Source organism: Podarcis tiliguerta (genome assembly GCF_965153285.1).
Source record: "Podarcis tiliguerta genome assembly, chromosome: 10".
In the NCBI taxonomy this organism is placed as follows: domain Eukaryota; kingdom Metazoa; phylum Chordata; class Lepidosauria; order Squamata; family Lacertidae; genus Podarcis; species Podarcis tiliguerta.
The window spans coordinates 68800576-68809455 of record NC_139543.1 but is presented as its reverse complement, the minus strand read 5'-3'; the positions used below and the strand labels follow the sequence as shown (position 1 = coordinate 68809455).

The 8880-nt window shown below is 44.9% G+C and overlaps 1 protein-coding gene across 1 annotated transcript in view; it reads right to left on the bottom strand.

Moving 5' to 3' along the window:
• ERCC6L (ERCC excision repair 6 like, spindle assembly checkpoint helicase) overlaps positions 1-7383 on the bottom strand; it is a 22758-nt gene extending 15375 nt beyond the window's left edge. The window contains exon 1 of the mRNA XM_083402024.1: positions 7343-7383. The gene's annotated coding sequence lies outside the window, so the exon portion shown is untranslated. The remainder of the gene's footprint in view (positions 1-7342) is intronic.
• Between the last annotated feature and the right edge of the window lie 1497 nt (positions 7384-8880).

Below are 8880 nucleotides of genomic sequence, written 5' to 3'. Positions count from 1 at the left end.
GCAGATCAGTTATATTTTAAGGACACAGGAGCAGTCCATACCCATTTGTTTTTTCTCCCCATGGTCAGCTGGCAACACCAGTAAGCAAAAGTGGATTGTGGCAAATGCAAAGTTATGTTTATTTCTGCTGAGTTGCAGCTGGAATTAATGATGCAAGGGTTAGCCCAAAGGGGAGGAAAGAAATTAGATCAGCTTGTTCAGGGAGTATTGGTTGCAGATTTTAAAAAATAGATAAATAGTTGCTTTTTATTACTGTAAAATCAAAAGTACAGAAACAAAGAAAGGGTAATGAAAGTTGCAAAATATCAGAGCACCGCAAAGGTTATATTTTCCAAAGAGGGAAAGAGAGCAGATAATGTAGAAAAATAAAAGCAGCAAAACACATCACGAGAGCCAATTTCTCAATATATTGGGGAGAGTTTAGTGTATCTGAATTTGGCACGTAAGAAATGAACTCCCACAAGAGTGAAAATGTTCCAGGTCTTCGTTACCTTTAAAAAGGTAAAAGGACCCCTGACCGTTAGGTCCAGTTGCGGACGACTCTGGGGTTGTGGCGCTCATCTCGCTTTACTGGCCGAGGGAGCCGGCGTACAGCTTCTGGGTCATGTGGCCAGCATGACTAAGCCGCTTCTGGCGAATCAGAGCAGCGCACGGAAACGCCGTTTACCTTCCTGCTGGAGCGGTACCTATTTATCTACTTGCACTGGTGTGCTTTCGAACTGCTAGGCTGGCAGGAGCTGGGACTGAGCAACGGGAGCTCACCCTGTTGCAGGGATTCGAACTGCCAACCTTCTGATCGGCAAGCCCTAGGCTCTGTGGTTTAACCCACAGCGCCACCCGTGTCCCTCATTACCTTTAGAAATGCATAATTTGTGAGTTTATGCAATAGCCAGTGTCCACATATTTCTATACAGTGGTACCTCAGGTTAAGTACTTAATTCGTTCCGGAGGTCCGTACTTAACCTGAAACTGTTCTTAACCTGAAGCACCACTTTAGCTAATGGGGCCTCCTGCTGCTGCTGCGCCGCCGGAGCCTGATTTCTGTTCTCATCCTGAAGCGAAGTTCTTAACCTGAAGCACTATTTCTGGGTTAGCCTGTAACCTGAAGCGTATGTAACCTGAAGCGTATGTAACCTGAGGTACCACTGTTCTGCAACACCAGTCCTGCAGTATCTTTCGTTTCTGGGTCAAATAAGTTCTTACTGCAGCCAGCATCCATGGAGGACGTTCCTTGGACTGGAAAATGACCGCTTGATCACCTTGCGAGTTCAAAAGAGCAAGCTGGTTGCAGATTTTTAACTAGTGGCCCTTTTCAGCCTCAGTCTCACGGTCTGAACTCAGCAACCCTGATAAACAACCCTGCATGCTCGGAATTGGGGAAAAACAGGAAACTCGTTTTGTTCATCTCAGTGGAAACCAAGAAGCGTGACTGCCAGGTTGACCATCTCCTTCGCAAACCCATCGACTTTGTGGCGAACTCTCTGACTTTCCAAGGGTTGCTGAGCAGGTAGCTGCTTTTAACACCATGTAACACATTTCTGAAATAGGCAGACACCTGCGGGTATCACATAACACCTGTATTATCTGTTTTAAAACAAGAATCGAGGTCACTCGGTTTAAAAATTGCCCAGGAGGCAGCCCAGGCTAATGATAGCTCAACCAGGGTGCAGATCTCAGCATGGAACCGTAGAGCTGTCAAGTTGGGAACGACGCCACGGGCAATCTAGTCCAACCCTCTGCAATGCAGGGAAATGCTTGTTTACATCAAGATGGAAGTAAAGTGTAAGCATAAATTTGAAGAAGACCTGCAGATGGGACATGGAGAAGAGTTAAGAGCCTCGGATAGAAGATCACCAGGCTGATGGGCTATGTAGAACTGATAGAAAGGACTGACAGAATCCGAGACCAGGGAGAAGAGACGGTGGAAGAAGATTTCTATTTAGAGAAATATTGTAAAATTAATGAATGTTGGGAAATGTTGGAATGAAATTACATGACTTTAGTAGAAATATTATAAGGAGTTAAGTATAAATAAACTTTAAGGTTTTGATGATAAGATAAGGTAAAAATAAATTAAGATAACTAAAAAGATAGAAAGCAGTGAAAGACGGAAAGGATTTGCTGATATAATTAACAACTGGAATACAAGAATGGGAGGTGTGAGGAGGTCGAGGAAATAAGTTAATGAAAGACAAGGATTTTGATGTATTGTGCTTTTTTGATGTATTGTTTTTTTGTGTGTGTGTTTTGATGTATTGTGTTTTTTTGCTTTTTTTCTATGTAATTTTTATTCTTTTTTCTTTTTTCTTTTCTTTTTTTCTTTTTTGTGTAACTTCTAAACTTCTAATAAATATTATTTAAAAAAAAGAAAAGAAAATGCTTGTTTACAAAGCTATTGTACTACCAACCTTACTATATGCTTGTGAAGCATGGACCACTTATAAACGCCACCTCCAACTCCTCGAAAGATTCCATCAACGGTGTCTCTAAAAAATTATACATATCACTTGGGAAGACAGGCGAACTAACGCCAGTGTACTGGAAGAAGCAAAGATCATCCGTGTCAATGATTCTTCAACATCAACTTCGTTGGACTGGTCATGTTGTGCGGATGCCTGATGATCGTCTTCCAAAGCAACTACTCTGTTCTGAACTTAGAAATGGAAAGCATAATGCTGGTGGTCAACAAAAGAGGTTTAAAGAGTGTCCCAAGGCAAATCTTTAAAAAAATGTACTATAAACACCGAAAATTGGGAAACACTGGCCTGCGAGCGCTCCAGTTGGAGAACAGCCTTTCCCAAAGGTGTCATGGGCTTTGAAGACACTCGAACTCAGGACGCAAGGGAGAAACGTGCTAAGAGGAAGGCACGTTTGGCAAATCCACACTGTGATCAACTCCCACCCAGGAACCAATGTCCCCACTGTGGAAGGACGTGTGGATCCAGAATTGACTTTCACAGTCACTGTTAAAAGCGCGTTTATGGAAGACAATCTTACTCGGCTACGAGTGATCACCAAAGAAGAAGAAGATGGGACTCACAACAATGACCCTGAGATTAAAAGTCTCTACTGACTGAGCTATAGCACGTTTTACTAGAGAACAATCCAGCGGTTGTTTAGCCAAATACACACCATATATTCAATGCTCCATGATGTCACTCTAAACAGCCATGACATGTTTGTTCCGGGTGCCAAGAATTGCTGGGAGACCCCAAGAACTCTCAAAGATGTACAATTCCAGGAATTCCACATGAAGAGAGATTGACTTGGGAGGGAATTTGTTCTGGAATCAGCCTCGAGCCCAGATTACCATCCTCACCTAGTCTGCATCGGCTATATTTCGTAAAATTTGTTTGTAAAAAGAAACCCAAAGCGGTTTACAAAAAGAGCAATAAAATTGAGGAAAATTTGCAATACCTACTTTTAAACATACAAAAGCTAAAATAATAAAACCTGTTAAAAGGACCTTGGCTTTCTAAGCACCTGGGTTGTTGTTGTTGTTTAGTCGTTTAGTTGTGTCTGCCTCTTCGTGGACCAGAGCACGCCAGGCCCTCCTGTCTTCCACTGCCTCCCGCAGTTTGGTCAAACTCATGCTGGTAGCTTCGAGAACACTGTCCCACCATCTCATCCTCTGTCCTCCCCTTCTCCTTGTGCCCTCCGTCTTCCCCAACATCAGGGTCTTTTCCAGGGAGTCTTCTCTTCTCATGAGGTGGCCAAAGCATTGGAGCCTCAGCTTCAGGATCTGTCCTTCCAGTGAGCACTGGATTGTCTAAACAAGAATGGCTGGGAAAACCCAGCCAGATGGGCGGGGTATAAATAATAATTATTATAAGAATGTTTTCAGCAGGCACCAAAAGGAGTACAACGAAGCAGGCCGCTTGATCTCAATAGCCAGGGAGTTCGGACGTGTAGGCGCCACCACACTAAACAACTGCATTCTTACGAATTCGAAACGGGTATTATATGGCACGTGTGGAAGTGCCGATTCCACCGATCGAAGTGGATATTGAAAGCACATTCCTGCCAAAGAAACCTGGGAACTGTACTTTGCTGAGGGCGCTGGGAGTTGTAGTTCTGTGGGGGGTAAACTACAGTTCCCATGATGGTCCGTCTAGTTAAAGCTATGGTTTTCCCAGTAGTGATGTATGGAAGTGAGAGCTGGACCATAAAGAAGGCTGATCGCCGAAGAATGGATGCTTTTGAATTCTGGTGCTGGAGGAGACTCTTGAGAGTCCCATGGACTGCAAGAAGATCAGACCTCTCCATTCTGAAGGAAATCAGCCCTGAGTGCTCACTGGAAGGACAGATCCTGAAGCTGAGGCTCCAAGACTTTGGCCACCTCATGAGAAGAGAAGACTCCCTGGAAAAGACCCTGATGTTGGGAAAGATGGATGGCACAAGGAGAAGGGGACGGCAGAGGACGAGATGGTGGGACAGTGTTCTCGAAGCTACCAGCATGAGTTTGACCGAACTCCGGGAGGCAGTGAAAGACAGGATTGCCTGGCATGCTCTGGTCCATGGGGTCACGAAGAGTCGGACACGACTAAATGACTAAACAACAACAAATCTCTTCCCCGCGTTTCACACTGGCTCCCCCCCCCCTCGCTCTCTGCCTGACCTCCTTTCCCCATAGCTGCCTGCTGACATACCGCAACTCACTTCTCTCCCCTCCAGACCTGCCCTTCCTTTCCCCCTTTTTTCCATGGGGGTCTGGTTTCAACGCTTGCTGAAATCAGAGCATGCTGGCTTCGCGTTTCACCTGCGGCCCTTGCTTCCAGCGCTCCGCAGGAGGGGAGAGATTTGCTTTTCTCAGACAGGTGGAATAGACACTTTCACATATATGGACCTTATGAATAAACTGATTAGAGAATGAACTGATCCACTGGGTCTTCTATTTTTTTTGTTGAAATCTACAATTCAATACAATGAATAGTATATATTATTTTTTCAAATGTACAACCGGTTACATCGTGTGTGTTTATTGAATATGTTTCACGTAACCAGAGTTTTGTTGTTGTTTTGCGCATGGTTAAAACATCTGCATTGGCTGCCCATCTACTACCAAGCCAGGTTCGAGGTCCTTGTATTAATTTACAAAATATGGCAGTACCTTGGTTCTCAAACTTAATCCGTTCCGGAAGTCCGTTCCAAAACCAAAGCGTTCCAAAACCAAGGCGTGCTTTCCCATAGAAAGTAATGCAAAACGGATTAGTCCGTTCCAGACTTTTAAAAATAACCCCTAAAATAGCAATTGAACATGGATTTTTCTATCTACCAAGACCATTGATCCATAAAATGAAAGCAATAATCAATGTAAAAAAGTTAAAGTAAAGGTCCAGTCGTGACCGACTCAGGTTGCAGCGCTCATCTCGCTTTATTGGCAGAGGGAGCCAGTATACAGCTTCCGGGTCATGTGGCCAGCATGACTAAGCCACTTCTGGCGAACCAGAGCAGCACACGGAAACGCCGTTTACCTTCCTGCCGGAGCGGTACCTATTTATTTACTTGCACTTGACGTGCTTTTGAACTGCAAGATTGGCAGGAGCAGGGACCGAGCAACGGGAGCTCACCCCGTCGCAGGGATTCGAACCGCCAACTTTCTGATTGGCAAGTCCTAGGCTCTGTGGTTTAACCACAGCGCCACCTGTGTCCCAGCTTAGCAAGTCTACTTGGAGTTAAATACCATCTGTTGATCGTTTTCAGATAGTTCTTCAGAGAATAACATGCTGTGAACTTCAAACCACTCTTCCAAAGTTTCCCCCAGTGATTCAAATCTGTATTACAGTGGTACCTCGGGTTACAGACGCTTCAGGTTACATACGCTTCAGGTTACACACTCCGCTAACCCAGAAATAGTGCTTCAGGTTAAGAACTTTGCTTCAGGATACGAACAGAAATCGGGCTGCGTCAGCAGCAGAAGGCCCCATTAGCTAAAGTGGTGCTTCAGGTGAAGAACAGTTTCAGGTCAGAGATTGGCAAGCAAAATTATATGAGTATGTTGAGTCAGCAAAAATGACACAAAAAATTAGAAACCAAAAAAATACAAAGTTTGTTAATGACTGGAAAAAAATTATGGTATACATTGAAGGTAACTACAGAGACCTAAAAACTATAGCAGGTTTGATATAAGTCTTACGACACGCAAACCAGTAACAATTAATAGCTGCAGAAAAAAGAAAGAACTTCTTATTAAGAAACCCGAAAACGGGAGGGTAGGAGGTCAAGGGAGGTGAAGGGAAAAGGTTTAAATATTTAAAAATATAATGTTTTAAGGAAAAGGACAAAAACAGTAATGAATGTCATTCCTGCGTTATGTACGGATATTGCTTATTAATCTGTTGATTTGTTTTGTTTTTTCTTTTTCTTTTTGATCTTTTTCTTTTTTTTTATTTCTTAAGAGAAACTCAATAAAAAGAATTAAAAAAAAAGAAAGAACAGTTTCAGGTTAAGAACGGACCTCCAGAACGAATTAAGTACTTAACCCGAGGTATCACTGTATGTCCTATATCCATTACCCATGGTGTCATCTCCAGGCCTGGGCAAGGAACCTAGGCGCATGCTTCATTGAGACACGGAAACCGTCCTCATCAGCCGGTAGCGCAGCCTGGGTTGGGAGGCTATAAATAGCCCTCTGGTCCAAATCCGTCTCGCGCTGAGCTCCACCACAGCCGCCCGTCGGTCTCGGGTGTCAGCTGAGTTCCATCAGAGGTGTCTAGTCCAGCCGCCCATGTAGCAAGGCTGGCGCCTGGTATCGCGTCAGGCAGAGATGAATAGCCGGTCGCATGTGCTTCTGAATCCCTCCCAGGCCCCCTGAAGTCTGTGGGCCACATGGGAGAGAGAGAAGGAGCCGGCATGAATCTGGCACATGGATGTCTCGGGTGCAGACATGCGTGTGTTCAGGCTGAGCACGAGCTTAGGGCATCAAGAGATGTATATATACAAAAATAATAAATAATAGAGATTAATGAAAGGGACGCGGGTGGCGCTGTGGGTTAAAGCCTCAGCACCTAGGGCTTGCCGATCGAAAGGTCGGCGGTTCAAATCCCCGCGGCGGGGTGCGCTCCCGTTGTTCGGTCCCAGTGCCTGCCAACCTAGCAGTTCGAAAGCACTATTGGGTGCAAGTAGATAAATAGGGACCGCTTACTAGCAGGAAGGTAAACAGCGTTTCCGTGTGCGGCTCTGGCTCGCCAGAGCAGCGATGTCACGCTGGCCACGTGACCCGGAAGTGTCTCCGGACAGCGCTGACCCTAGAGTCTGTCAAGACTGGCCCGTACGGGCAGGGGTACCTTTACCTAGAGATTAATGATATATGGTTCATTTCCATTTTGAACTACAGTGGTACCTCGGCTCCCGAATGCCTTGGGAGTCAAACGGAAGTGAGTGCCCTGGTTTTTGAATGTTCTTTCGGAAGCCAAACATCCGACGGGGCTTCCGATTGGCTGCAGAAGCTTCCTACAGCCAATCAGAAGCCGCGCTTTGGAAATCAAATGTTTTGGAACTTCCGGAACAGATGATGTTCAACTTCTGAGGTACGCCTGTAGATATATAGGGAGGCTCCAAAATCTTAGCGCTTAGGGCCTCTAAAGTTCTTTATCCATCCCTGGCTAATAATAATAATAATAATAATAATAATAATAATAATAATAATTTATATCCTGCCCATCTGGCTGGGTTTCCCACTCTGGGGGTCATACTCCTGAGTAGGGATGGAGGAGAAATTTGGTTCAGTCCCCATTTAAAGGTGAGCCTATCTCATTCCAAAACAATGTGGAGAACTGAGACACGGGTGTCCTTCGAAATCTGCACTTCTCTGAATTTTGCAATGTAGTTATTCAGCCAAGGAGTGTGCAAAACAACCCACATATTCTAGTGCATTGTGTGCATATAAAGGCATGTGTTTGTGGAAAGTCTTACCCAATAAAACTTGTTAGGAGGAATTGCTTTGCAAAATTTTACAAATTGGGGGGAAATGCATACAAAAAGGAGAAATTCATTCGAAACCCTGGCGAATTTCCATGAATTTTTGTCAAGTTCACAAACTGATGAGGGAATGTGGAGTAATGAATATTGGAGGGGAGGGATCAGAGTCCATATATGGGGAGGAGACTTGGTTTGCTTACCTAATTCATACACCCCGAAGCAATACACAAAATGAAACCAGAGTTGTCCTTGGAGAACAACACGCCTCTGAATTTTGCCCCTTGCCACAATTGAATTTTGTTTAAAAAGCCGTACGCACTCTTGTCCTTGGTTTGGGTTTCCTGGCTCCAGCACTGAATTTTCCAAAACAAGAATTCAATGAAGAACAGAGGACATGTCTCTTCCCTTGATGTCTCTCTGCACCGTGACCACCATAGTGGCGGTCATTGTTCTGTGTGGTAGTTAAGAAAACGCCGCTGTAATTTGGCCCTTTATATCAAGAGCAGCCTTCTCTGAGCTGCTGCCCTTCAGATGTTTTAGGAGTTGTAGTCCGAACCATCATAGTTAAAGCTATGGTTTTCCCAGTAGTGATGTCTGGAAGTGAGAGCTGGACCATAAAGAAGGCTGATCGCCAAAGAATGGATGCTTCTAAATTCTGGTGCCGGAGGAGACTCTTGAGAGTCCCATGGACTGCAAGAAGATCCAACCTCTCCATACTGAAGGAAATCAGCCCTGAGTGCTCACTGGAAGGACAGATCCTGAAGCTGAGGCGCCAAGACTTTGGCCACCTCATGAGAAGAGAAGACTCCCTGGAAAAGACCCTGATGTTGGGAAAGATGGAGGGCACAAGGAGAAGGGGACGACAAAGGACAAGATGGTGGGACAGTGTTCTTGAAGAGACCAGCATGAGTTTGACCAAACTGTGGGAAGCAGTGGAAGACAGGAGTGCCTGGCGTGCTC